Here is a 16,426-nt window from a genome sequence, read left to right on the forward strand (position 1 = left end):
TGTGATATTGAGACCTGTGTGGCTCGGCCTGCCCAGGTCCAGTTAGAATATGTTGGTTAGCTTAGAGAAATCTTTTGTGTGAACTTCAAAAGGATCGAAGTCTTCTTCCTCTCTGTCATTGCAGAAACATGGAGCCCAAGAGGGATCCAGATGGCACTGCTGTAAGGACTGTGGGAAAGTTATCAAACGATCAAATCTGAGGTATCATCAGAGGCTTCATACTGGAGAGAAGCCATACAGCTGTGACCAGTGTGGGGCAGCTTTCACTACATTAGATAATCTAAAGACACACAAACATATTCATACAGGAGAGAAGCCATACAGCTGTGGTCAGTGTGGGGCAGCTTTCACTACATTAGGTAATCTAAAGACGCACCAACGCAGCCACACAGGAGAGAAGCCTTTCAGCTGTGGTCAGTGTGGGGCAGCTTTCACTACATTAGGTAATCTAAAGACGCACCAACGCAGCCACACAGGAGAGAAGCCTTTCAGCTGTGGTCAGTGTGGGGCAGCTTTCACTACATTAGGTAATCTAAAGAGACACCAACGTAGCCACACAGGAGAGAAGCCTTTCAGCTGTGGTCAGTGTGGGGCAGCTTTCAATCAATTATCTAATCTAAAGAGACACCAACGTAGTCACACAGGAGAGAAGCCTTTCAGCTGTGGTCAGTGTGGGGCAGCTTTCACTCAATTAGGTAGACTAAAGACGCACCAACGTAGTCACACAGGAGAGAAGCCTTTCAGCTGTGGTCAGTGTGGGGCAGTTTTCACTCAGTTAGGTAGACTAAAGACGCACCAACGTATTCACACAGGAGAGAAGCCTTACAGCTGTGGCCAGTGTGGGGCAGCTTTCACTAGATTATCTGATCTAAAGACGCACCAACGTATTCACACAGGAGAGAAGCCTTTCAGCTGTGGTCAGTGTGGGGCAGCTTTCACTAGATTATCTGATCTAAAGACACACCAACGTAGTCACACAGGAGAGAAGCCGTTCAGCTGTGATCAGTGTGGGGCAGCTTTCACTAGATTATCTGATCTAAAGACACACCAACGTAGTCACACAGGAGAGAAGCCGTTCAGCTGTGGTCAGTGTGGGGTAGCTTTCACTACATTAGGTAGTCTAAAGAGACACCAACGTAGTCACACAGGAGAGAAGCCTTTCAGCTGTGGTCAGTGTGGGGCAGCTTTCACTAAATTAGGTAGTCTAAAGAGACACCAACGTAGTCACACAGGAGAGAAGCCTTTCAGCTGTGGTCAGTGCGGGGCAGCTTTCACTCAATTAGGTAGTCTAAAGAGACACCAACGTAGTCACACAGGAGAGAAGCCTTACAGCTGTGGCCAGTGTGGGGCAGCTTTCACTAGATTATCTGATCTAAAGAGACACCAACGTAGTCACACAGGAGAGAAACCTTACAGCTGTGGTCAGTGTGGGGCAGCTTTCACTACATTATCTTATTTAAAGATGCACCAACGTATTCACACAGGAGAGAAGCCTTTCAGCTGTGACCAGTGTGGGGCAGCTTTCACTACATTATCTTATTTAAAGATGCACCAACGTATTCACACAGGAGAGAAGCCGTTCAGCTGTGGTCAGTGTGGGGCAGCTTTCACCCAATTAGGTAGTCTAAAGACGCACCAACATATTCACACAGGAAAGAAGCCTTACAGCTGTGGTCAGTGTGGGGCAGCTTTCACTACATTATCTAGTCTAAAGAAACACCAATATATTCACACAGGAGAGAAACCTTTCATCTGTGGTCAGTGTGGGGCAGCTTTCACTGCATTATTTAATCTAAAGAGACACCAACATATTCACACTGCAGAGAAATGATTGGCTTAAATCAACAACAATTTTTACGGCAGATAAGCAAACATTCATCTGAGAGCAGAAACAGGAACTACCAATCAGAAGCCTTGCATTTGTTCAGATTAAAAATCTTCTTTGTGGATTACCACCTTCTCTTGTTAGGACTTTAGTTCTCAATGTTCTGTGGGGAGCACATGTTTGAAGAACGATTGAAAGTGCTTTATAATTTGTTGGGAAGGACGGATCTCCCGACATTCAAGACAAACATGGCATCAATTGTGATTTGATGGACAGAACAAAATGCAGTCTGTTTGACAGTAGAAACATGTTTATTCTGTTATACTGAACATATTTGTTTTGTTTAAAGTTAAGATCCACAAAGTAGCTTTGCACCAGCTTTGTTTATTTATGGAAACATCTGAAGAAGCAATATTTAATTTCAGTTTGATGTTAAGTCGAGCTTTACACTTGTCTGTATTTCATTGTTCTGGATTTCATTAAAGGTCAGATGTTAACTTTTCTCATGCTTTTCATGTTCTTGCTACACAGATATTTTTGAAGAAAATGTGTGTTTGGTTATGAGGGAAAGTTGACCCATATCATGTTCCCCAAAGACCCAGAAATCTTTAACGCAGTCTGAAAAAGGTTTGGAGTTGTTCCCTGTACTTCCCAGACAGCTGTATGATGCTCATGACTGAAGCTGAAAGTTAAGGCTGTATTCCAACACTAAAAGGGCACGATGCTCAACTTCAAGCTGTGAAACTCTTTCAAATGTCTGTTGTGTTGGACTCAGACGTGTGAACAGATTTTAGTCCAAACGTAATGGCTGCACTGAGGGAAAAGGCAGCTAAGCAGGCTAACGGTACTTTGAATTGAACCGTTTCACACGATAAAACTGAGCTGATCTGTTTGTTGCTTCTACAACTGCTCAGTTACTCACATAATCAGGTACTGAGCAGATTTACCAAACAGACATTCTGCTGTAATCTCAGATGCTCTCAGTCGCGCTGCTCACGTTGATTTAGTCCACAACTCTTCTTCTTCTTCTGCTCCGACGGCTACAAAACTTACCCAGAACACCTGGTGGCAGTGTGCACACGACACCCTTATACTTTATTGGATTGTATCTACAAACTCAAACGCTGATCATTTAAACCTGCTTCAGGCTGTTTTTGTTCCCTTTAGTTTTAAGCTGACTGTGTTTGGCGTACCCCTGAGCATTTCAGTGGAAAATGTTCAGCACAGAGTTGGAGTTGTATTGTGTTCTTGTGGTAACTACGTCCCCACAGCTGTTATGTCCTTAAGAGTTTCTTAGAAAGCGCTTTCTGCCGCTCACAGTGGGAGAATCTCACTGACAAATCCCTCTTTGGCCTAAAGATGTGATCAGCGGGGACTTTTGTGTTAGCGACTGGCGTAACGGTCCTGGCTGAACAGGAAGTAGCCACCAGAAATCAAGACAGTCGCTGTAGCGACTGAATGTCACGCAGGACTGTCAGACAGAGCGGTAACAGGAAAGCAGGAGGATCACAGAGCTGGTTAACAACAGATGCTGAAATCCTGCACGTGTCACTGAGAAGGAGCGTCTCTGGACCCCAGATGTTGAACTACTGGCTGTGAGTTTCTGTCCATGTTGTCTCCTGACAGAGTTCACCTGAGTTACCTGCTGACGCTGTGTGTGACATCATCAGCTGAGCTGTTGCTAAGCTACAGAAACAGCCCAACCCACTAATGGACACCTTCCGAAGGTTTCTACCACACCTTCCTCTCTGCTACACTTCAGCTGATTACATTTTATTTAGTTATCTGTAACAGCAGCTGATGTTTAATAATAACTAATCCTGCAGGGATATAATTTACCTTCAGGGTTTAATGAGTATTGTTGAGTTGAATTCAACTGAGCTCATTTACAAAATTGATTTTGTTTGATTCATTTAAATGTTTATAAAACTTTAGCATAAAATCACATTCACCTAGTTAATGATAAAGTTTCCCGTCTCATGGCTTCCCTGTCCCAACGAGATGCTGTGAGGTGTGGTTGAGGTGCAGCTTTGAGCTTTCTTTCTGAGGGAGAAACTGAAGTGTTTTACCTTCTGTCAGTGTGAGGTCCCAGCCTAGAGCCCTGAGGCCGAGAGACATAGTCTCTCCAACGTGTCCTGGGTCTTCCCCGTGGGACGGGCCCGGAACACCTCACCGGGGAGGCGTCCAGGAGGCATTCTCACCAGATGCCCGAGCCACCTCATCTGACTCCTCTCGATGCGGAGGAGCAGCGGTTCTACTCCGAGCCCCTCCCGGATGACCGAGCTTCTCACCCTATCTCTAAGGGAGAGCCCAGACACCCTGCGGAGGAAACTCATTTCGGCCGCTTGTATTCGCGATCTCGTTCTTTCGGTCACTACCCACAGCTCGTGACCATAGGTGAGGGTAGGAACATAGATTGACCGGTAAATCGAGAGCTTCGCCTTCTGGCTCAGCTCCTTCTTCACCACGACGGGCCGGTGCAGAGCCCGCATCACTGCAGACGCCGCACCGATCTGTCTGTCAATCTCCTGCTCCATTCGTTCCTCACTCGTGAACAAGACCCCGAGATACTTGAACTCCTCCACTTGGGGAAGAATCTCATTCCCGACCCGGAGAGAGCATTCCACCCTTTTCCGGCCAAAGACTATGGTCTCAGATTTGGAGGTGCTGATGGTCATCCCAGCCGCTTCACACTCGGCTGCGAACCGCTCCAGTGAGAGCTGAAGGTCACAGCCTGACGACGCCAACAGAACCAAAAAAGCAGAGACCCGATTCTGAGATCGCCAAACCGGACCCCCTCAACGCCCTGGCTGCGCCTAGAAATTCTGTCCATAAAAATTATGAACAGAATCGGTGACAAAGGGCAGACCTGACGGAGTCCAACCCTCACAGGAAACATGTCCGACTTACTGCCGGCAATGCGGACCAAACTCTGACACCGGTCATACAGGGACCGAACAGCCCATATCAAGGAGTCCGGCACTCCATACTCCCGGAGCACCCCCCACAAGAGTCCCCGAGGGACACGGTCGAACGCCTTCTCCAAGTCCACAAAACACATGTAGACCGGTTGGGCGAACTCCCATGCTCCCTCCAGGATCCTGCGGAGGGTATAGAGCTGGTCCACTGTTCCACGGCCAGAACGAAAACCACACTGCACCTCCTGAATCCGAGATTCGACTATCCGGCGGATCCTCCTCTCCAGTAGCCCCGAATAGACCTTACCAGGGAGGCTGAGGAGTGTGATCCCCCTGTAGGTGGAACACACCCTCCGGTCCCCCTTTTTAAAGAGGGGGACCACCACCCCGATCTGCCAGTCCAGAGGCACTGCCCCCGATGTCCACGCGATGCTGCAGAGGCGTGTCAACCAAGACAGCCCTACAACATCCAGAGCCTTGAGGTACTCAGGACGCAGCCTCAGCAACCGCCGAGGCTGCGTTCCGCTTGGCCTGTCGGTACCCATCAGCTGCTTCCAGAGTCCCACTGGCCAAAAAGGCCCGATAGGACTCCTTCTTCAGCTTGACGGCCTCCCTCACCACTGGGGTCCACCAGCGGGTTCGGGGATTGCCGCCACGACAGGCACCGACCACCTTGCGGCCACAGCTCCGGTCGGCCGCCTCAACAATGGAGGCCCGGAACATGGCCCATTCGGGCTCAATGTCCCCCACCTCCCCCAGGACATGGTTGAAGCTCTGCCGGAGGTGGGAGTTGAAACTCCTTCTTACAGGGGATTCCGCCAGCCGTTCCCAGCAGACCCTCACAATACGTTTGGGCCTGCCAGGTCTGACCGGCTTCCTCCCCCACCAGCGGAGCCAACTCACCACCAGGTGGTGATCAGTTTACAGCTCCGCCCCTCTCTTCACCCGAGTGTCCAGGACATATGGCCGCAAGTCCGACGATACGACTACATAGTCGATCATCGAGCTGCGGCCTAGGGTGTCCTGGTGCCAAGTGCACATATGGACACCCTTATGCCTGAACATGGTGTTCGTTATGGACAATCCGTGATGAGCACAGAAGTCCAACAACAAAACACCACTCTGATTCAGATCGGGGGGGGCGTTCCTCCCAATCACGCCCCTCCAGGTCTCACTGTCATTGCCCACGTGAGCATTGAAGTCTCCCAGCAGGACGAGGGAGTCTCCCGGAGGAGCACTCTCTAGTGCCTCCTCCAGGGACTCCAAAAAGGGTGGGTACTCTGAACTGCCGTTCGGTGCATAAGCACAAACAACAGTGAGGACCCGTCCCCCCACCCTAAGGCGGAGGGAGGCTACCCTCTCGTCTACCGGGGTGAACCCCAATGTACAGGCGCACAGCCGGGGAGCAATAAGTATGCCCACACCTGCTCTACGCCTCTCACCGCGGGCAACTCCAGAGTGGAAGAGAGTCCAACCCCTCTCGAGGAGGCTGGTTCCAGAGCCCAAGCCATGTGTCAAGGTGAGTCCGACTATATCTAGCCGGAACCGCTCAGCCTCGCGCACCAGCTCAGGCTCCTTCCCCAGCAGAGAGGTGACGTTCCACGTCCCAAGAGCCAGCTTCAGTAGCCGAGGATCAGACCGCCAAGGTCCCTACCTTCGGCTGCCGCCCAGCTCACACTGCACACGACCCCCATGGCCCCTCCCACGGGTGGTGAGCCCGTAGGAAGGGGGACCCGTGTCGTTTCTTCGGGCTGTGCCCGACCGAGCCCCACGGGCACAGACCCGCCACCAGGCGCTTGCCGGCGGGCCCCACCCCTGGGCCTGGCTCCAGGGGGAGGCCCCGGTGACCCGCGTCCGGGCAAGGGAACACGGGGTCCAAAAGTATCACTCATCATAGGGGGTCTTGTGAGCTGTTCTTTGTCTGGTCCCTCATCTGTTTGCCATGGGTGACCCTACCAGGGGCTTAAAGCCCCAGACAACATAGCTCTCAGACTCATTGGGGCACGTAAACCCCCCCACCACGGTAAGGTGACAACTCAAGGGGGAGTCCAGGTGGTGATTTTAAAAAAAGCATATATCTGCAAAGTTTATAGCTTTATTTATTTTTTGTTATCGTGTTTCCCCACCTCCGTAACCTTAACTCCTTGCTGCTGAAAAAAAGGCGATTTTCACATTTTTGGATGTTTTTGTTGTATATAATGATCTGAAATGTAGACTTAATGAAGGTAATAAAAAGCTGGAGTTGGCTGGATGTCTTGAAGCAAAAATCTACTTGAATTTAAACCCTCGATGGAGAATGTGGAGCATCCCAAAGTCCTAGTCTAAAAACAAAAGTACACCCCTTCGGGTAAGTAAAATTCTTGCGCCTTGTGCAAACCTCTGTGCCAGTGAGGATGCTCGGAAGATCCTAGAATCATGAACTGATCCCGGCCATTTAGCCTCAATGTTAGAAATGAAATAACCTCCATCACAGATCATCTGTATGCACGGAGGATAGGAGTGAATGATGAGGTACTTGTTTTCTCAGGACATAAATGTAACATTGCTCAGCATTAATCAAAGGGGTTGATGTGGTGTTTTTCTATGGACAATGTGGAGGGGGGCGTGGTGCATCAGGTGCAGAGGAGAGGTGGAGAGGTGGGAAGAGCTCGGAGGACGGTGGGAGGGGAGATGATTGGCACACCTGTACATCGTCGGCTAATCATTCTCCCCTTTATCAGTAGCGTGCTGGTCCAGGCGGAGAGGAGAGGGATGAGAGATCGAGGACGGGGCCAAGAGAACGGAGAAGCAAAAGACGAGCAGAGCAGGAGAGCGGGTGTTCGTCTTGCCGTTGGGCTGAGAACCTCGATCAGGAGATAAAAGTAATAAAAGTCATTGCAAACCAGACAACGGGCTCTGCGTGTGTGTTGGGTGAACCCACGGTGGCAAACAGACGTGTCACACTGGCGCCCAACTGATCCCGACACAGGATGTCAGAGCCGGAACAGCCCGTGCACGCATTGGCAGGAATGCTCACAGAACTCGCCAGGATGGGCCAGGACCAAGCCGCCGCGAGCAGACAACACCTGTCAGCGCTGCACACGCAGGCGGAAAAACAGACGCGGCTGCTGGAGGCAATGTTGGCTCGGGCAGGGGCAAGCACACCGGGCCCCTCACTCGCAGGAATGACGGTGCACAGGATGACAGCTGAGGATGACGCACAGTCATTCCTGGACATGTTCGAGGCAACAGCAACGGCGTGTGGCTGGCCCGCGGCGGAGTGGGCGGTGCGGCTGCTACCGCTGCTGTCAGGGGAGGCGCAGACGGCAGCGCTCTGCCTGCCAGCCTCCAGCCGAGGGCGGTACCGGGACGTGAGGCGGGCTGTCCTGGACCGCCTCGGCTTCTCCAGGGAGGACCACCGGCGGAGGTTCCGAGAGATAAAGCTGGGGCCCAACGACCGCCCGTTTGTTTTCGCCCAACAGCTGAAAGACGCTGCAACCAGGTGGCTGCAGCCAGGGGGGTCGGCGGGGGAGGAGCTGATGCTGGAGACGGTGGTCCTGGAGCAGTTCACAGAGGGGCTCCCGAACGACACCTCGGCCTGGGTGCGGTGCCATCGCCCGGCGGACCTGGCGACGGCCATCACGCTGGCGGAGGACCACCTGGCCGTCCACTCCCGTAACCAGGCGCCGGTGGTTCGGCCAGAGCCTTTTACCCGTCCCACACCGGCACCCCGCAGGAGACCTCCACAGCCACCCGGACCACCGTACAGTACAGCCACCCGACCCACCCCGCTTCCCCGGTCTAACCAGCCTTCTCCTTTTCTCCCGCCACAGGGCCAGCGCGCTACGGACACTGTTCTCAGCCCACAGACGGTCCCTCAAGCGGCAGTGCAGGAGTGCTGGAGGTGCGGACGACCCGGGCACTTTCGCCGGGAGTGTCCGCTCATGGAGGTCGGTCAGGTGATCCGGGTCGTCGGCCCTGCAGCACCCTCCGCCGGTCCGGGAGGGACGTACAGCGTTCCGGTAAGGATTCAGGGGGGTACACAGCAGGCGATGGTGGACTCAGGCTGCATGCAGTCCATGGTTCACCAGAATCTGATTCGGCCCGGGGCTTTGATGGAGGCGAGCTGGGTGGATATTAAGTGTGTGCATGGGGATATTCACAGATACCCTGTTGCTTCAGTGGAAATTCGATATAAGGGGAAAAAGCATAGAGTGAAGGCTGCGGTTAGCTCCCGCCTGGCGCACCCTCTTATTCTGGGTACTGATTGGCCGGGGTTTGATAAGCTAGTGGGGCAGTGTGTGGGGGTGCGCTCACGACCAACAGGATTAGCGGATATGTGCGCTGTGCTCAGCGGTGACGCGAGGTTGTCCGACGCTGCAGACGGGGAGGGGGAGCCGGCAGCGCCTCCACAGGAGGCTCCGCAGGTTCCCGTGTTTGACTCCATGGAAGATTTTCCACTTGAACAGTCTCGTGATGATACTCTACGCTTTGCCTTTGACCAAGTGATACGAATTGATGGTCAGATGGTGCGCCCTGACGCAGCGGTATCATATCCACACTTCTCATTACGGAGGGACAGGTTATACCGAGTGAGTCGTGACACTCAGACTGAAGAGATAATTACCCAGTTGCTGGTACCAAAAAGCCGCCGGGAAATGGTTTTCCAGGCGGCTCACTACAACCCGATGGCTGGGCATATGGGGTACGAAAAAACACTGAACCGTGTAATGGCCCGTTTCTATTGGCCTGGCATTAGAGCAGACGTTCGCCGCTGGTGTGCGTCCTGCGCTGAATGCCAGTTGGTTAACCAACCGGCCATCCCGAGAGCGCCGTTGCGCCCGTTACCACTGATCGAGGTCCCGTTTGAACGGATCGGGATGGACCTCATCGGGCCATTTCACCGGAGCACACGTGGATTCCGATTTGTGTTAGTCCTGGTGGATTACGCAACTCGATATCCAGAGGCAGTGCCCCTGCGCACCATCTCCGCAAAGAGTGTGGCGCAAGCGCTGTTCCAGGTTATCTCCCGAGTCGGGATCCCGAAAGAGATCCTGACTGACCAAGGCACCCAGTTTATGTCACGAACACTGAGGGAACTTTACGGATTATTGGGCATCAAGTCTATTCGTACCAGTGTTTACCACCCGCAAACTGACGGCCTCGTCGAGCGCCTGAACAAGACTTTGAAGTCCATGGTCCGTAAGTTTGTGCACGATGATAAGCCAAATTGGGATAAGTGGCTAGATCCTCTGCTGTTTGCAGTACGCGAGGTTCCCCAGGCCTCCACGGGATTTTCTCCCTTTGAACTGCTGTTTGGCAGGAAACCACGCGGGGTTTTGGACCTGGTAAAAGAAAGCTGGGAGGAAGGTCCGAGCCCCAGTAAAAATGAAGTTCAGTACGTCCTGGACCTGAGAGCAAAACTCCACACACTGGGTCAGTTATCACGTGAGAATTTGCTCCGGGCCCAGGAACGTCAGCAGCGGCTGTACAACAGAGGATCTAGGCTGAGACAATTTACACCGGGAGATAAGGTGCTTGTATTACTCCCATCTCATAACTCTAAATTACTCGCCAAGTGGCAAGGGCCCTTTGTGGTCACACGGCAAGTGGGTGACGTTGACTATGAGCTTGTGCGATCTGACAGGGGAGGTGCGACACAGATTTACCACCTCAACCTCCTCAAAGCATGGAGGGAGGCAGAGTCGGTTTCTCTGGTGACGACAATTGCAGAGAGAGATGAGTTGGGGCCTGAGGTGCCAAAATCAACCAATCCCGCCTCGCTCCTTTGTGAGAACCACCTCTCTCCGTCACAGAAAGCAGATGTAGCCAAGTTGCAGCAGCAGTACGCTGATGTGTTTTCCCCCCTGCCAGGACGCACAAGCCTTATTCAACACCACGTGGAGACTCACCCGGGCGTGACAGTGCGTTCACGACCCTATCGGTTGCCTGAACACAAGAGAAAAGTGGTTCAGGCAGAATTGAAGGCCATGTTGGAAATGGGTGTGATAGAAGAGTCCCACAGCGCCTGGTGTAGTCCCATTGTTCTTGTAGTCAAGAAGGATGGGTCTATTCGGTTCTGTGTGGACTATCGCAAGGTGAATGATGTTTCACAGTTTGACGCCTATCCTATGCCCCGGGTCGACGAGCTCCTGGATCGCCTTGGCACAGCTCGATTTTTTACGACGCTGGATTTGACCAAGGGGTACTGGCAGATTCCCCTATCTCCAGAGTCCAAGGAAAAATCGGCCTTCTCCACTCCGTACGGTTTGTACCAATTTGTCACACTTCCGTTCGGGTTGTTCGGGGCCCCAGCCACGTTCCAACGCCTCATGGACCGGGTGCTGCGGCCGCACGTTGCATATGCTGCCGCCTACCTGGATGATGTGATCATCCACAGCAACAGCTGGGCGGAGCATGTGCGGCAGGTGGCCGCGGTGCTCGAGTCACTGAGGCAGGCGGGGCTCACGGCCAACCCGAAGAAGTGTGCAGTTGGACGGAGGGAGGTACGGTATCTGGGGTACCACTTGGGCGGCGGGCAGGTGCGTCCGCAGGTTGACAAGACAGCAGCGATTGCAGCCTGCCCGCGGCCCAAGACGAAAAAGGAGGTGAGGCGGTTTTTGGGGCTGGCCGGTTACTACCGGCGTTTTATTCCCAACTTCGCCGAGCTGACCAGCCCCTTGACCGACCTCACCCGAAAGGGTGCCTCAGATCCGGTCCAGTGGACGGATCTGTGCCAGGTGTCGCTTGAGAGGGTAAAACAGACCCTCTGTGGGGAGCCTCTTCTTCACACTCCTAACTTCTCTCTCCCGTTTACTCTGCAGACTGATGCATCGAACAGAGGGCTGGGAGCCGTGCTGTCCCAGCAGGTGCGGGGTGTCGACCGCCCAGTGCTATACATCAGCAGGAAGCTGTCCGAGAGGGAGGCCAGGTACAGCACGGTGGAGAAGGAGTGCCTGGCCATCCGGTGGGCGGTCGATGCTCTGCGATACTACCTGTTGGGGCGGCCATTCACCCTCTGTTCGGACCATGCCCCCCTCCAGTGGCTCCACCGCATGAAAGACACGAATGGCCGGATCACCCGATGGTATCTGGCCATGCAGCCTTTCAAATTTAAGGTGGTCCATAGGCCGGGGACGCAGATGGTCGTGGCCGACTTCCTTTCCCGCTCCCACAAGGAGGTGGGGGGGGGGGAGTAGGTTAGGCCGGACAGCTCCCCGGCCTAAGTCAGGCGGTGGAGGTATGTGGAGGGGGGCGTGGTGCATCAGGTGCAGAGGAGAGGTGGAGAGGTGGGAAGAGCTCGGAGGACGGTGGGAGGGGAGATGATTGGCACACCTGTACATCGTCGGCTAATCATTCTCCCCTTTATCAGTAGCGTGCTGGTCCAGGCGGAGAGGAGAGGGATGAGAGATCGAGGACGGGGCCAAGAGAACGGAGAAGCAAAAGACGAGCAGAGCAGGAGAGCGGGTGTTCGTCTTGCCGTTGGGCTGAGAACCTCGATCAGGAGATAAAAGTAATAAAAGTCATTGCAAACCAGACAACGGGCTCTGCGTGTGTGTTGGGTGAACCCACGGTGGCAAACAGACGTGTCACAGACAATTATCCCCAATACCCCCATTTTTCTGAGTCTGGTCCTGGGTGGGTGTAGGTCAGGTTTTTGTGAAATGTGGGACCGAGATGTAATAAGGTATCAATTAGTTTTAATGAATTTCATGTTCTTTTTCATTTAATTTCATGTTAACTACTTGTGTTTCTTTAGTTGCACTGACTGATTGATATTGATTTTCCGAGACAGTGAAAGTGGTGACATGATAACCGCAATTTTTTTTGTTTTATTTTTTATACTAGACATGAGTTGCGGGAGCGCGGAATTCTACTAGGTGAAAGTTTTTTTCCAGGAGTCTGTTTCAGCCGGTCAGACATGATTTGAGACACAGCTAAGCTAAGCTTGAACATTAGCCTGCCAAGGAGAAGGCAAGTTCAGCGGCATAAATTACCATGATTACTCAGTGGGCATTCAAATAAGCCACGTTGGTGGAGCGGAACTCTCTCTTAGATTAGCCAGAACTATCGAGAAAAGCCAGGCTTTCCGCTAATCCAGCTTCATGGAACCCCCCCTCTGGACTTCCAAAACAGTCTGTACTTCATCTCATGGCTTTAAATATTCTTGAGGTACAGAAGATTGAACTGAGACTTAATCCACTGTTTTCACATATGGAGATAATTTGAATAACATCATGCCCTGATTTATGCAGAGATCACAGGAATTTCGGAAATAAATCACAAAAACCACTTCCAGAGGTGGATCCAGTTCCTGCTCTTTATTCCTTCATCAGTTTTATGAACCATGTGGCGCTGTGGCTTAGTTGGTCAAAGTGCCTGTCTAGTAAACAAGAGATCCTGGGTTCAAATCCCAGCAGTGCCTTAAAGGATAAGACCGGTTTTTTTACATTGGGCCCTTGATTTCACATTATAACATGATGTTCTACTCACCCCTGCTTGTTGTTGAACATTTGGAGCTGTTCCGAAGATATTCGAGAGGCGTCTGGCTGCTCTCTTGAGATATTCGGCCATGAAACGGTTTCCTATAGGCAAGTTCATACAGGCACAAACTATGCTGTTTATAATTTATTAATTACTCTACACCAGCACTGATAACGTGGAGGTGCGTCGCTTACTTAAAAAAATCCGGGTTACTAATTTTGAATTTTAGCCGAATGAATAAATAGGCAGCAGGTCTGTGGGCTGTCTGTGGCAGTAGCACGACGATGACGTCAGTAACACCCACTTTACGACAAAAAAATCAAAATTACAATAACCCGGATTTTTTTAAGTAAGCGACGCACCTCCACGTTATCAGTTCTAGTGTAGAGTAATTAATAAATTATAAACAGCATAGTTTGTGCCTGTATGAGCTTGCCCATAGGAAACCGTTTCATGGCCGAATATCTCAAGAGAGCAGCCAGACGCCTCGCGAATATCTTCGGAACAGCTCCAAATGACAAACAACAAGCAGGGGTGAGTAGAACATCATGCTATAATGTGAAATCAAGGGCCCAATGTCAAAAAACCGGTCTTATCCTTTAAGATGTTATTATGTACATCAACATGGTACCGTAACTGTTAACAGTAGTACTTCAGGGGTGCTGGACTTCCAAAACAGTCTGTACTTGGAGGCACTTCATCTAATGGCTTTAGTTATTCTTGAGGTACAGAAGATTGAACTGGGACTAAATTCAATGTTTTCACATATGGAGATAATTTGAATAACATCAAGCTCTTTTTTATGCGGAGATCACATGAATTTCAGAAATAAATCACAAAAACCACTTTGTTTCTTTTTGGCTCGTTGGTCTAGGGGTTTGAGTCTCGCTTCGGGTGCAAAAGTTCCTGGGTTCAAATCCCGGATGAGCCCTCCTACTTTAAGAAACCTATACAGAAAGGTAATACTTTCTGCTGACATGGGAGACTCGCTTTAACTGGAAACACTTAAGATATTTATATTACATTTACATTATATTACAACAACAGATATATATATATATATATATAAATATAAATGTATGTTTATCCGTGAAGTGACAACTGTGCACATTTTTGTGAAAGTTTTAAAGTTAAGCAGTTATAGAAGTTTGTTGAAATTTTGTTAATAGTACAAAAAAAAATTGTGTCTTACAATGAAATCAAGGGACAGGTTTAGGATTATTACAACCTCCATCTTTAAAAATGTTTTTCACCTGAAATCCTGTCAGTTTTAGCCCCCAAATAGGAAGCAGACACCTTTTCTACTTTTAAGATCAGGCTTAAAACTTTCCTTTCTGATGAAGCTTATAGTTAGGGATGGCTCAGCTGAGCCTGAAACATCCCATAGTTCTGCTGCTATAGGCCCAGCCTGCTGGGGGAGCTCCCATGATGCACCTCTCCTCTCCATGTACATGTGACATCATTGTTGTCATTAACTTGTTCCTCTCTCTCAGCAGGTGTCCCTGGCCAGGGGCCCATTGCACAAAAGTAGGATTTAGACATCCAGGATGAGTTACTTAGCCAGGTTCAAGGAATCCAAAACATGGGCGCCCAGGCTTAGTTGGTTGCACAAAGGCCAAGCCAGGATGAGCAGACATGGATTCATTAAGCCAGGTGAAAGCGATCCTGGATAAGTGCTGCACACGGCTTGCTTAAACAAACCCCACGATCGATCATAGATTCACTGATTCACCATGGCAACAAGGGCGGCGTATTTCTCCCCAGCGGAGCAATAATTATTAATGGAAGCATATGAAGAGGTGAAGGAGAAAATAAAACAAAAAGGAAATACTGCCACAGTTAAAAAAACAAAGGGAGCAAACGTGGCAAACCATTGCTGACCGCCTGAATGCGTAAGTAGTGCACAAATCACACTCACCACTCCACTGAAACCATCACAATTAGGCAGTGTTCGAACTACGGGGGGACTCGGGGGATCCGAGACCCCCTGAAACTGACACGAGACCCCCCCGAAAACATTTGGGAAATTGGGATTTGGGAAATGTTGGGGGGTCTCTAAAATATTGGCAAATGTGATTTCCCCTGATGAGTTATGATTGCAGACGCGATGCGTGTGGAAGTGTGGAGCCTGTGTGCGTAATTGGCATAAAGCTGTGCTGTCCGCCGCGTATGATTCTGTATAGCTTCTCATGTGTTTTCGAGATCCGCGCTCTGAGTCAAGCGCAAGCAAGCAACCAAAATGGACATGGCAGCAACTTTTTATTAAGAATAGTCCTGCCCACACATTGTCTGTACTGTTTTAGCAGTGAAAAAAAAAATGCAATTAAAGGACTTGCAAGCATCTTCATCTCCTTCCCTGGGCATAGAAGACTCTGTGACATCAAGGAGGAGTTCTATAGGATTGCAGGTAAGAATTTTTAAAAAATTAAAATAATTAAAATTACAGTTACAATTACAATGTTAACATTCAGAGTAAGATACTCATTGCATCGTATTACAGGTTTCCCCAATGTCATTGGTGCAGTGGACTGCACACACATCAAAATAAAATCCCCCTCAGGTGGCCATGAGGGGGATTTTGTGAACAGGAAAAACTTCCACAGCATCAATGTACAGGTGAACATGACTTTTGATAAAGTTAATTAATGAACACTGTACATTGCCTGTGATGTGCATTAATTGGTTTAACATCTTATCATTTCAAATGGTCTGCAATGCTGACTATTTGATCAGTAATGTTGTGGCAAAGTGGCCCGGCTCGGTCCACGACTCCCGAGTGTTTTTCGGAACTCAGAGATCTATCGGCGCCTATCACAAAGTGAGCTACAGCACCTCTATTGATAACCACTTTTAACTTCATGGCTGTGTTAAGAATGTCACTACTTATGAGGTTGTGATGGTAACATTTTGTATTCACAGGTGAATTCCTGAGTGTATTGCTGGGTGACAGAGGGTACGCCTGCCAGCCTTTTCTGCTCACTCCATTTGCAGACCCTCTGGAGGCACAACTGGCACACAACCATGCCCATGCCAGAACAAGGGCCCGGATAGAAATGATATTTGGCCTACTGAAGGCACGCTTTCAGTGTCTGACCCACCAGAGTCAGCCCAGACAGGGCATGTGATATCATTGTGGCCTGTGCTGTGCCCCACAATGTGGCCTGCCTGAGAAAGGAGAGGGCCCCCAGAGGGCCAGCTCTCATAGACTGGGACATTCCTG

General features: G+C 50.6%; 1 non-coding gene across 1 annotated transcript; it reads left to right on the forward strand.

Annotated features, from left to right (window-relative positions):
• The first annotated feature begins 13,073 nt into the window (after positions 1-13,073).
• trnat-agu (transfer RNA threonine (anticodon AGU)) lies at positions 13,074-13,147 on the forward strand. Its single transcript has one exon. It is a non-coding gene; the product is annotated as a tRNA-Thr (tRNA).
• The last annotated feature ends 3,279 nt before the right edge of the window (positions 13,148-16,426 follow it).

This window comes from Odontesthes bonariensis, chromosome 2 (assembly GCF_027942865.1).
Source record: "Odontesthes bonariensis isolate fOdoBon6 chromosome 2, fOdoBon6.hap1, whole genome shotgun sequence".
Lineage (NCBI taxonomy): Eukaryota > Metazoa > Chordata > Actinopteri > Atheriniformes > Atherinopsidae > Odontesthes > Odontesthes bonariensis.